At 44.4% G+C, this 13,818-nt stretch overlaps 1 protein-coding gene across 3 annotated transcripts in view; it reads right to left on the bottom strand.

The window, feature by feature from the left end:
• FBXO17 (F-box protein 17) overlaps nucleotides 1-13,818 on the bottom strand; it is a 28,300-nt gene that overhangs the window by 11,321 nt on the left and 3,161 nt on the right. Inside the window, exon 2 of one of the 3 annotated variants that reach the window (XM_041743212.1) lies at nucleotides 10,667-10,753. The exons of the other annotated variants lie outside the window; for them this stretch is intronic. The gene's annotated coding sequence lies outside the window, so the exon portion shown is untranslated. The remainder of the gene's footprint in view (nucleotides 1-10,666; nucleotides 10,754-13,818) is intronic. 3 annotated transcript variants of the gene reach the window in all.

Below are 13,818 nucleotides of genomic sequence, written 5' to 3'. Positions count from 1 at the left end.
ATTATGTTAGTTGCTATTATTACACATCATGAAAGAATGACAATCATTTAGCTACAATTTCTTCACTGGTGACAGTTATTGGGCCTTTATGAAGCCCCTGTGCTAAGCACTGGAGCTGGGTCATCTCCCGGAATCCCATCATCTTGTTTAATGGGCAAAACGATCATTGGAGCTTGCCCTGGGTTAAGAGGCTTCAATGATCTAATGCTTGTCATGTTGTCTAATGTCTGTAAGTGCTCAACTCATGACAGTTGTTATTATTTTTTAAATAAGCTGATTACGGTTTTGTTAAGGGGTGCCTGGGTGGCACAATCAGTTAAGCGTCTGACTCTTGGTTTCGGCTCAGGTCATGATCTCAGGGTCGTGAGATCGAGCCCCGTGCTGGGCTCTGCACTCAGCGTGGAGTCTGCTTGAGATTCTCTCTCTCCCTCTGCCCCTCCCAGCTGTTGTGCATGCGCACTCTCTCTCTCTCTCTCTCTCTCTCAAATAAATGAATGAATCTTAAAAAAGAAAGGAAGGAAAGAAGAAAGAAAGAAAGAAGCTTGTATCAGGCTAGTGATCCATGGACATGGTAAAATGCCAAACACCCCCCTTCACCCTGATACAGAGTGACTGGTTATGACAGGTTTTAAGACAGAGGTGATGTTTCCCAAATGGTTCTTGGGAAAAGAATAGCTAATAATCAGCTGGCATTTAGGGACACCTGGGTGGCTCAGTGGTTGAGCATCTGCCTTTGGCTCAGGGTGTGATCCCAGGGTCTGGAGATCTAGTCCCACATTGGGCTCCCTACAGGGACCCTGCTTCTCCCTCTGCCTATGTCTCTGCCTCTCTCTCTGTGTCATGAATAAATAAATAAAATCTTAAAAAGAAAAGAAAAGACCTGGAGTCCACACCCCTCTCCTTGACATGAGCAGGCCTTTGTGACTGCTTCAACTTTCAGACGTGACACTGCTAAGTGATTTCCAAGGCCGGGTCATAAAAGAAGATGCAGCCACCGCCTGGCTCTCTCGGGGCACGGGCCGTGGGCACCCTGAGTCTGGTGCGGAGTGCTCCTAAGTGCTTACCAACGAGCTCTCTAGGAGAAGAAAAGAGTTTGGGTTCGTAGCAGCTGCTGATGTCTGTGAAAACACACCAACCGTGGCGGATCGTGAGCTACCAACGTGAAGTCCCTGGACCGTGCAGTTTGCAGAGCGGCCCACAATCGGCTCTCACAAGCCAGAGCAAGGCGCACACTGCACCCACCACAGCCCGAGTCACCCCTGAAGCCTGGTTGCCCCGTGAAGGCAGAGAAAGGCCTGGGGAGCCCCAGCTGTCGGAGTCTCATTCCAGATGCTAGGCCTAGGGCTGGACAAGCTTCCAATGACCCAGACCCTGCCACTGTCCCATGGCCCTGCAAGCGAGCCCCTGAGATGCGCAGCCGAGCCCAGCCCATCCCCAGAGCCATGAAATAATAAGATCAAGGTTTTAGGCCGCTGTGTTGTGAGTAGACTGGTATGCGGCCCTAGCTAAAGGGGACGAGGCTCAGTGACCTGTCCTGCCCCAGATGCCAAAAGAGCCCCCGATGAGAAGCAGTCAGGGCGCGCTGATGGCAGACACAGACCAGGGTTCAAACCCTGACTGCCCACTTCCTGCCTATGAAGCATACGTATCTCCTTTGAGTGTAGTATGTAATTCAGGAAAACCGTTTCTTTGATTTTTTTGTTTTAAAATCATGTTTTGGGGTGCCTGGTCGGGGGGCTAAGTCGGTGAAGCATCTGCCTTAGGCTCAGGTCATGATCTCAGGGTCCTGGGATCGAGCCCTCCGTGGGGAGCCTGTTTCTCCTTCTCCCTCTGCCTGCAGCCCCTCCTGCTTGTGCTTTCTCTCCCTCCCTCTGTCAAATGAATAAATAAAATCTTAAAAAAAATAAAATCACGCTGTTTTTAAGTCCTGACTGCTGGTCTATTATTATTTTAAAATTCAGAAATCTACTTTATTTTCATTTGTTGCCTGTTCCACGAGGCTAATTCTTTTTCTCCATTTTTTGGCAGTAAAATTCACATCACCTACAATATGCCAATCCTGACCAGTTGTAAGTGGTGACAGTTTGGTGATATTAAACATATTCATGTGCTACCATCACCACCATCCATCTCTAAAACTTTTCACCTAGTAAAACAGTCACTCCCCACCCCTACCCCTCCTGCTAACGACTCTCCTACTGTCTGATTGTGGGATTTGACTATTCTATGTAACTCACATAAGAGGAATGATCATACAGATTGGCCTCTTCACTTAACGCAATGGCCTTAAGTTTCTTCCATGTTGTAGCCTATGTCAGAATTCCCTTCCTTTTTGAGGCTAAATAATATTCCATCTTGCTTATCTGTTTATCTGCTGATGGACATGGGTTGCTTCCATGTTTTGGTTGTTCTTTTTTTTTTTTTTTAAAGATTTTATTTATTTATGAGACACACACACACACACACACACACACACAGAGGCAGAGGCAGAGACACAGGCATAGGGAGAAGCAGGCTCCATGCAGGGAGCCTGTCGTGGGACTCGATCCCGGGTCTCCAAGATCACACCCTGGGCTGAAGGCGGCGCTAAACCGCTGAGCCACCCGGGCTGCCCCGTTTTAGTTGTTCTGACTACAGGTATTTTTGTTGATGTAATACCTTTATTTTGCTTTATTTAAATCTCTGGAATCTTTCGCATCTTGAGATTGTGGTCAATGACTTGATGACTCGTGTCCTGGTACCTACAAGTGCTGAGCAACAACACATTTTCTGCCAGTTGAGGAGCCTGGCTGGCCCAGTCGGTGGAGCTTGCGACTTTGGATCTCAGGGTTGTGAGTTCAAGCCCCGAGTTGGGTGTAGGGATAACTTAAAAATAAAAGCTTAAAAAAAATTCTCTGCCAAGAGAATTTCAGGCAGCATTAAAAATTCTAACCAGGCCCAGGGCGCCTGGGTGGCTCAGTCGGTTAAGCATTTGCCTTTGACTCAGGTCATGATCCCAGGGTCCCAGTCCCAGGTTGGGCTCCCTGCTCAGCGGGGAGTCTGCTTCTCCCTCTCCCTCTCGTGCTCTCTCCCACTCTCTCAAGTAAATATTCAAAATAAAGGCACCCCTGGAAACAAGTGAGCTAGCTTATCTCTCCTCAGCACTTCCTCAAATTGTGTAGGGCCAGATACCTTTTTACAGTGACTGGAAAGTTTTGCCTCAAAATATCTCTATGACTCAGTGATGATACCATTAACATGGTGTGTTTGCTGGAATACACTCACAATAACCATTATTTTAAGATTCTTTTCTTTTCTGGAGCTGGGAAATGCCCGGGCATGGGTCAGCAGTTCTCAGGGGCTTGAGTGCCCTTGGCGTCAGGCAGTGGGAGGGCCAGGTCATCTCAGGGCATACTGGGTCCCGCTCCCAGCACCTGGGATGGGGAGACTCAGCTGGGGGGCTGCAGAGCTGGGGGCTCCTGCCCACAGGCTTTTCCCTCTCTCCATGGGGCCTCTCCAGCTACTGCATACTTCTGACAAAGACCAGATAGTAGAATGTCATCTTCAAGGCTTCCGATTCATTAAATGGTCTTCATTTTATATGCTGTTTTTGAATTTAATGATTTTATTACCTGATATTTTAAAAAAAGATTTTATTTATTCATTCATGAGAGACAGAGAGAGAGAGAGAGAGAGAGAGAGGCAGAGACACAGGCAGAGGGAGAAGCAGGCTCCATGCAGGGAGCCCAACGTGGGACTCGATCCCAGGACTCCAGGATCATGCCCTGAGACAAAGGCAAATGCTCAACCGCTGAGCCACCCAGGCATCCCTTAGTACTTAATTTGTATGGATTTCTATCTTTCTTAATTTTAGCAGTTTTTAGTTGATTTAGAAAAGCGATTTTATCAGCTAATAATATACAAAAATAACTTATGGGTAACCCTTATACATTTATCAACACTTTTTCTTGCTGTGATATTTATCCACATTTAAAAAAATTTAGCTCCTTCCTTATTTTTTAAAAGATTATTTATTTATTTATTCATGAGAGACACACAGAGAGAGGCAGAGACATAGACAGAGGGAGAAGCAGGCTCCTGGTGGGGAGCCTGACGTGGGACTCGATCTCATGACTCGGGGATCACAACCTGAGCCAAAGGCAGATGCTCAACCACTGAGCACCCCCAGGTGCCCCTTTATCCATTTTTGTACTTGAGATATCATTTCACTGACTTGTTTTGTTTCATGAATATGGAAGACTGACCAAAGCATTACTAGGAGGAGTGATACTTCAGGATCAGGCTAAACAATATGTGGGTTATCGTCACTATCTCTCCTTAGGAGTCAGTGTTTATTCCCTGTATAATTATTTCAACTTTCCTGTATGCTTGAAATTTTTCATTATACAGTCATGGGGAGAGAAAAGACCCAACTGTCGAAGACTCAGTACCCATAAAGCCTGTTAGGACCCATCTGTGGAGGGCAAGGGGCCTCCAAGGGTTTTCAGGACCTGGGGCAGCTGCCCCCAGCAGGACAGGTGGTGATCAGGAGCTCCCACTGGAAGCAGGTAATCTGGCATCAAATCCTGATTTTGCCTCTTCCTGGGCATCTCGGAGGTAGGCTGCTGACCTCTGAGCCTCAGTTTTCTTGTCTGTGATATGGGGATAACTACTGCTTTTACCTCCCAACAGGGTTGCTATGAGCAATAATATCCCGAAGCCAGGCTTGGGACTCAAGGAATAAGACCCAAAGGTAATGAAGCAACTGAGAAGTTTTGTTCTGAGAATGAGGATTTGATAACCTTAAAGAGTTAGGACCGAAGATGAGTGGCACATGTGAAGCTCACTGCCCCCTCTAAAGCCTGCCAATTCCCCATGCCACCCCCATTGGACGTGAACTCCTCAGAGAGAATAAGTGAGCAAGCCACCAAGCCAATGCCAATGGTGCTACCTCCAGTGATTCCTCACGGAGAGATATGCAGCACAGTGTAAGCTGGGCTACCTCGGCGGGGGGACTTGGGGTGCATCTCTGCTCTGCTTTTGCACACGTGTGCGTGTCTATTTATATTTGTGCACCAGCCCTATGTTTCCCAGAAGGGATCTCTTTAAAAAATAATCTTTACTGATGTATAACTTCCATCCAATGCAGTGCACACATTTCCAGTGTACAATTTCAGTTGTGACTGTATATGACCGTGTAGCCGTCCCCGCAAGCGGGATATGGAACGTTTCCATCACACACCCAATCCTCCACCATCGCTTCCACCCCAGGGCCACCGCTAATCTTTCTGTCAGTGTCACCATTCTTTTCTAGAATAAATGGAACGTGGAATAAATGGAATCATATAATGTGCTGGTTATCAATTGCCTTCCAACTCCAAGTTGCCAGACTGTGGAATTTGACCAATTTAAATCTTTTTTCCTGGAATCCCTGGGTGGCTCGGTGGTTCAGCACCTGGTGTAGGCCCAGGGCATGATGTGATCCTGGAGACCTGGGATCAAGTCCCACATCGGGCTCCCTGCATGGAGCCTGCTTCTCCCTCTGCCTGTGTCTCTGCCTCTCTCTCTGTGTCTCTAATTAATAAATAAATAAAATGTTTTTAAAAAATTAATAAATCTTTTTTCCTAAAAAAAAACAAACAAACCAACAAAAATACTTTTCCTGTGCTCCTGTGCCGGCTGACGTGTTGAGTTTCTCCAGTAGAGGGAGCCAAAGGAACATTACAGAAAGAAGCTTTTTTTTTTTTTTTTTTTTGGTTCCAGCTTCCAGTCTTGGTTCCCCCGGGCAGGCCTCTTCTCAGGCCCCTCCTACTACAGAGTGCAAGCCAACCTTGCCCTGGCACCCACCTCAGGCAGTTTCCTAGTGCCTGAAATGAGGCACTTCCTTGGAAGTGCCTTCCCCAACATCCCAGGGGGACAGACTTCTGGCAAGTTCCAGAGGATGGATTTCCATAACGTTCAATATGTAAGCACCACAGGGACTCCTTTGCACCTTGTGAGGCTCCTGCAAGAGTTCTCCAATGAGACCAGGGTCTGGGACTGTCACCTTTCTCAAGCTATCTTGGATCGTAGAGGTAGTGGGTGCTCCTTATGTCTCTTATTTCTATATTCTTTAGCATTCTCTTGATTTCTTAGTAGCTATTTCCCTGCCATAATGAATAATTCTGCATATTAAACATTCTCCCGTCTAATTACTGTGTGGTTTCAGTCTCCCGACTGGACTCTGATACAGACAGTATAGGCTCCTCGGGTCTTCTTTCCTTCAGGGTAACATCTATGTGATCCATGCACATTGTTGCACGTATCAATCAGGAGTTCGAGCCTTTTTATTGCTGAGTACTATTCCACTGAACAGGTAAACCACAATCTGTTTATCCCTACTCAGCATGAGGGACATTGGGTTGTTTCCTAGTTTGGGGTTATTCTGAATAAGGCTGCAATGAACACTCACGTACAAGGGTTTGTGTGGACATACGTTTTCATTTTTCGTGGGTAAATACCTAGGAGTGAAATCCTTGGAGCATATAGTAAGTGTTTATTTCACTTTACCAGAAAACACCCAATAATTTCTTTCAGCACAGTTGTGCCATTTGCATTCCCATCAACAACGTAAGACAGCAGCAGCAGCGGTTGCCAGCACCTGGTATTGTCAATTGTCTTTTTAATTTTCGACAGAATGGCTTGTTTATCATGCCTTCGGGAGAGTTTCCTCTACCTGACATTTTCCCTTATTAATTTTAAGCCTTTGCTCTTGAACTGTAGTGCTGACGTTGTTTCTAACTGCAACATATGGGTTACATAAGAATCAGCAGTAAGACAAGATCAAAATTCTTTGCTCTTTAGAATTGTTTGCATGTTCAAAGATTTAGTGTGGCTTCCTCTTGAAGAAGGCAGACTGAGCTATTGATAACCAGGGCCTATACTAGCTTTTATTAGTCTTGGGTAGATTTTTAAAAATTAATTTATTCATTTCAGAGGGAGAGAGTGTACAGGGGGAGTATAAGCAGCGGGAGGGACAGAGGGAGAGGGAGAATGGTGGCAGACTCCCCACTGAGCATGGAGCTGGATGAGGGGTTAGTTCCCATAACCCGGAGATCATGACCTGAGCTGAAACCAAGAGTCTGGGGCTCAGTCTCACAACCCTGAGATCATGACCTGAGCTGAAACCAAGAGTCAGGCACTCAACTGACTGATCCACCCAGGTGCTCCCTGGGTAAAAATCATGGATAGATTTTTTTTAAAGGGCATCCCTTCTGGGTGAATGCAGCCCTGGGGTTGGTGGCCTAGCAATCAGAACAAGGGCTGGATTTGAGCCCCTATTCACACTGTTGCCTCCTGGTCCTGTGCTAGATATCGTGTATCGATGGATATAGTATATCTATGGAAATAGTATATCCTGGAAATAGTATTCCAGGAATACCAAGTTCAAATGCCTACAACAGACAGGCAGTATCCTAAATGAGGCCGCTGGGAGAAGCAAACAGGGAGTAGTGGAGACTGGCAAGCCAGAGGGTACAGCTAGCCTGAAGGCTGTGCCAATACTCGCTCTGGCTAATTTACTACCACGTAGAAAGACGGGCCCACTTTGGCCACATCTTCCAGCTTTCCAAAAGAAACTAGAGATCCCAGTTTTTATGTAAAATCACCCAATTTTTAAGTGTTAGCAATGCATTAGAAAACAACAACAACAACAACAACAACAACAACAACAACAATTAAAGCACAGTATGGGCTAGATAGGACAGATCTGCAGACCCAGGAGCTGAATGAGTGTGGCCATTCTGTGACTTCTGTACTATCCCAGCTAATTTTCACACCATGAGGAAACTGAGGCCCAGGAAGGCAAAATGATTCACATGAGGTCACAGAGCAGTCAGAAATGGAGTGGGGATTGGAATCTGGGCAGTCTGATCTTCTCAAAGGGATCCTCTCTAGGGACAGCAAAAGAATGAAAAAGGAAAGTGAACAGAAAGAAGCCCATCACCAAAAAGAAATGTCACTAGATTTCAGAAAGACATAAAGCAGACAAAGTGTAGGGGCCAGGACAGAACTCAAAGTGGGGTAAGGGACCCACGGTCAGGAGTCCAAAGATGGGGGAGCCCAGGCTGGGATAGGAGTGCGAGTCAGGAGTGAGAGGGCAGAGTGAGGACAGAGGTTGCCCATCTTTGAAAAAACCATGCTATGGGCTCCCTGCTCACCCTCCACCCCCCTCATGTTTTGCTGCATAGATCTCAGGCTGCCCAACATTCACACACAGGAAAAACAAAACCATACGGGATGACTGTTCTCTAAAGGAACTGCATGAGGCTCAGGGAAGTGCCCAGGCTGCTGGTGTCCCTGAAAGTAGCCCTTCCCATTCTGGCAATTGAGAGTGAGCTCCCAGCAAAGACTGGCTTGCTCCATGGTGACACTAATAAGTGTTGTCTCAAAACACAGAGTTCTCAGTCATCCCTTCGACTGGACAAAGAAGCCAGTGGGAAAGCAGAACTGTATTTATAATAGCCCCAAATTTCATACCAGTTACTTTTTTAAAAAAAAATTTATTTTGTTAAGTAATCTCTACACCCAATCCACATTGCTCGAACTTATGACCCCAAGATCAAGAGTCACATGCTTTACTAACTGAGACAGCCAGGCACCCCATCATACCAGTTACTTTAAAAAAGTCACCCAGCCCCTTGTTGTCTGAAAATGTGATTGGCCAAGCAAGGATCACCAGATGCTTGAAGAAAACTAGTAGCCTGAAAGAGGAGTATTAAGGTAAATAGGCAGAATTACAGTGAACTGACCCCAGAGGAAACAGAACTCTTCAGAGGGCCAAGTGAACACATAAGGAAATTAGTACACAATGGGATGCTGGGGTGGCTCAGTGGTTGAGCATCTGCCTTCGGCTCAGGTCGTGGTCCAGGGATCCTGGGATCAAGTCCCACATTGGGCTCCCTGCATGGAGCCTGCTTCTCCCTCTGCCTATGTCTCTGCCTCTTTCTCTGTGTCCCTCATGAATAAATAAATGAATCTTAAAAAAAAAAAAAAAAAGGAAATTAGTACACAAGGCTAGTTTTAGGCTTCATGGGGATGTGACCTGCAGGGGCTCCATGCTTGTTGTAATGCTGTTATTACAAACCAGAGATTTTCAATCATTTTTTTAAAAAAAATATATTTTTTAAGATTTTATTTATTCATTCATGAGAGACACACAGAGAGAGAGAGAGGCAGAGACACAGGCAGAGGGAGAAGCAGGCTCCATGCAGGGAGTCTGACGTGGGACTCAATCCCGGGACTCCAGGATCACACTCTGGGCTGAAAGCAGGCACCAAATCGCCAAGCCACCCAGGGATCCCCAGGTTTTCAATCATTTTTTTTCCAATCATTTTTAAACAAGGGGCCCGCATATGCATTTTGCATTGGGCCCTGAAAATTATGTAGTTGGCCCTGGGTAATGTAGATTAGAGAGGATATCCAAAACACAGTAAGAACAAGATATTATAAAAGAAAGACTGTCTTCTAGAAGAAAAAAAATTCCCAAAAATAGATTGGATAAATTAGAAACAGAAAAATAATTTTCTCAAAAGGGAAAAATTAAAGGGGTGCCTGGCTGGCTCAGTCCATAGAGCATGTGACTCTTCATCTGGGAGTTGTAAGTTTGAGCCCCAGGTATAGAGATTACTTAAAAAAAAAAACTTAAAAAAAAGAGGGGGCATTAAAGCTATGACAAACTGCAGGAAAAACAAAAAACTGCTTAGGAAAGTCATGGTCCAACTATGATATACCCTAACTGTATCCATGTTATGTCCATTTAACAAAATTCAAGAAAAAGGAATCCATTTGATCTGGAGGCTAGTGGCATTCTCCTTAGATAGATCTGTTTATCAGTTTTCAGAAGAAAAAGGTTATATCTATGTATATACCTGACATATAACTTTGTGTAAATTTAAAGTGAATGTGTTGATTTGATATATTTAAATATTGCAGTATGATTACCACTTTAGCATTAGCTAACACCTCTAATCACGTCACTTAATTATCATTTCTTTTTTGTGATGAGAACATTTAAGATCTGGTCTCTTAGCACAAAGATTGTCTTCTCAACATATGGTAATGGGAAATCTACATGCAAAAAGATGAGTTTAGGCCTTTACCTCATACCACACACAAATATCAACTCAAAATAAGCCACACTCCTAAATGCAAGAGTTAAAACCATAAAATTTTTAGAAGAAAATGGGAAGAAAAAAATCTCATGATCTTGGGTTAAGTAAAGACTTCTTAGATATAACACCAAAAGTGTGATTCATATAAGGAAAAAAAATTGATTTTTTTTATCATCAAAATCATCATCAACATCATCAAAATCGAGAACTTTTGCACTTCAAAAGATAACACGGAGAAAATGAAAAGAAAAGCTATAGATTGGCAGTATATACCTACAAATCATCTATCTGATAAAAGACTCATATCCAGAATATATAAAGAACACTTAAAATTCAACAGTGAGACAAACAAACCAATTTAAAAATAGACAAAAAACTTGAAGAGACATTTTGCCAAAGAAGATATACATATGACTAACAAGCGCATGAAAAGATGCTCAACATCATTAGTCATTAAGGAAATGCAGATTAAAATCACAAGGACACACCATCTCAGGCCCACCAGAATGGCTATTGTTCAAAAAATTGGCAAGTACCTGGAGAAACCTGGAGAAACTGGAACCACCACGTGTTGACTGGTGGGAATGTAAAGTGGTACAGCCACTTTGGAAAATACGCAGTTTCTTCAAAGGGTGAACATTAAAAAAAAAAAAAAAGTTAAACATAAGCATTCCATGAAACCCAGCAATTCTATCACTAGACTGTCTACCCAGGAGAAATAAAAACATGTGTCCACGCAAAAACGTGTTCACAGCATTATCTATTTGGAAACAACCCAAATGTCCATCAACTGATGATTGGATAAACAAAATGTGGATTATCCATACAATGGACCACTGTTCAGCAATAAGAATGAAGTATGGGTACAAACTACAATATGAATGAACCCCCCAAACAGCATGCTGAGTGAAAAAAGCCCGACACACAAAAAAAGCCACATATTGTATGATGTATATATATACGAAATGTCCAAAAATGACATATCTAAAGTTACAGAAAGATTAGTAGTCGCCTGGGGCTGGGCTTGGGAACAGGGAAGTGACCACAAATAGGCACAAGGGATATTTTGGAGGTGACAGAAACGCTCTAAAACTGGTGATGGCTGCACAACTCTGTCAATTCACTAAAAATCACTGAATTGTATACTTTAAAGGGCTGACTTTTATGGTATGTAAATTACATCTCACTAAAGCTGTCACAAAAACCCTGGAAACTCTACAGTGAAAGCCTCTAAGACTTAAATATGGTAACGGAACAGACTGTAGACGTTATCAACCTTGACACTGAAAATAAATGTACAAGTAACAAAAGATGGGAAAAGATGGGAAAACGAAGGTCGGGGGGGAGGGGAGACCAGGACGCTTGGCTCAGCTACTTCCCATCATGGGAATCAAAAGTTGCCAGAACGAAAAATAAGAAGTGAAAGTTGCCAGAACGAAAAATAAGAAGTGTTTTAAAACAGAAAAAGAAAATCTGAAGTTACAAAGGTCAATAGCACATAACCTTTAAAAAGTACAGTTATTAAAAATTGGTGGAGGGGGGAAGCAGGGGAATGCATACAGCAGGCTAAGTACAGTCTCTCATGCACGTGGAAACAGCTAATTCTGGATCCCACTCTCTATTTCTCTGTCATTTCATTATTACCCCCCTCGGTGACCCACGTGCCCTCTGGGCCACGGTGTGGGTGACAAGGGAAGTAAAGTTCCTTCGGCTTTTTGCTGTATTTTTTTTTTTCCTTTTGCTGTATTTTAACTTGAGTGCGATGAACGTGGTGCATAATAAAGAACATGCTTCTTTTTAAACCAACGAACCAGTCAACCAAGCAGTGCAAATCATCACCATCATTTACTTAAAATGCTATCAGTGAGAACACACATATAGTCCTGATGGGAGTATAAATTGGTCTAACCACTTTGGAGAGGAGATGGACATTTTTTCTTAAAATTTCTTAAAAATTATTTAGTTGAGAGAAAGAGCAAACATGGGCGCAGGCGTGAGTTGAGGGGAGAGGGAGAAGCAGGCTTCCCTCTGAGCAGGGAGCCTGATGCGGGGCTCGATCCCAGGACCCCAGGACCTGAGCCAAAGGCAGATGCTTAACCGACTGAGCCACCCAGGCACCCTTAGATGGGCATTTTTCACTGAAGTTGAAAATATGCCTGTCCCCTGACCCAGCAATTTGACCCCAGAGCCAGGAAACACATACTAGAATATTCATGACATGACTGTTTCTAATAGCTCCAGTCTGGAAATGACCCAGATGCCCATCCACTGTAGGATGTATAAGTAAATTAAGGTAGTCACAGAATGGTACGCTGGGTAGCAATAAATAGGAATTAATAAGCATCCACACCGACCTGGATGAACCTCAAAAGCTTAATTTGGGGTTAAAGACAGCCAGACACACAGGGCACCAAGAGTGTGAGTCCTAGGACAACCAGACAGCCTGAGTTGCCTGGGGCGTCCTGATCTACAATACCTACAGTCCCAGGGCAACTAGGGTAATTAGCCACCCCCTAGTGCTTCCAAAATTTCCTGGCTTGGTTGCTAAATTGTCTACTCACACCAAGGGTGCTGCTCTCAGAAAGTTCACAAACAGGCTAACCTAATCCAATATTGTTTATAGATGAACACATAGGTCTTAAAATCATATAAAGAAGAGCAAACTAGGAAAATGAGTATCATAAAAGTCAGGGTGGTGGTCCCCCCGCGGGAGGGAGAAGGCTGCTAACCCGACGCACACAGGAAAGCTCTCGTGTGTGGATGTTATATTTCATCATTTAAAAACTACTAATGCTATTCGATAAACACCACTGATATTATCGAACCCCAGAAGGAAATGGTCTCATCGCATCTTAGCACAAATTATAATTCACATTTGCCGAGTGCTTTCTTTGTGTAAGGCACTCCGGAAAATTCTTTCTGCACATCATCTCATTCCCAGGAGGCAGCAATGATATTTCTGGGCGAGAAGGCATCACAAGGCAGGCAAAGGACATTGCTTTGGGGAATTGCTGGTGACAGGCCTCAGAGGAGGGGGTTGGGGTGGAGGTGAATGTTGGCAGGTCCTCTGTGGTCAGTCACCCCTGGCTCAGCCCCACCCCGAACTCTTGCTCATGACCTTGGGGAGATCAGACCTTCCCTCTCTGAGTGGAATTTCCTCTCTGTAAAATGAGAAATGCAGGTACACTTAGAATCCTCTCTCCAGTCCCCAAATCCAAAAAGCTCTGAAAACTGGAAGTCTTTCCCAGACCCATTTGGTGGCAAAAATGAGCCAAACTGATGTGAGGTTTGATTATCCCACCGAGTATGAACACGCATTTCACCGAAGCCATACCTGTGTGTTTGATTACACGGTGCTCCCCGGCGCCCCCAGGGGTCTTCTGTAATGTTCAGAGTGGGTTCCCCATGACTTGCCTCACCTTCAGAAAGTCTGACTTCCCCAACACATCTGGGCCCCAAAGTTTTAGATAAGACACTGTGGGGGATCCCTGGGTGGCGCAGTGGTTTGGCGCTTGCCTTTGGCCCAGGGCGCGATCCTGGAGACCCGGGATCGAATCCCACATCAGGCTCCCGGTGCATGGAGCCTGCTTCTCCCTCTGCCTGTGTCTCTGCCTCTCTCTCTCTCTGTGACTATCATAAGTAAATAAAAATTAAAAAAAAAAAATTTAAAAAAAAAAAAAGACACTGT

Source organism: Vulpes lagopus, chromosome 2 (assembly GCF_018345385.1).
Source record: "Vulpes lagopus strain Blue_001 chromosome 2, ASM1834538v1, whole genome shotgun sequence".
In the NCBI taxonomy this organism is placed as follows: domain Eukaryota; kingdom Metazoa; phylum Chordata; class Mammalia; order Carnivora; family Canidae; genus Vulpes; species Vulpes lagopus.
The sequence above is the reverse complement of the archived record's forward strand: the minus strand, read 5'-3'. Positions and strand labels throughout refer to the sequence as shown.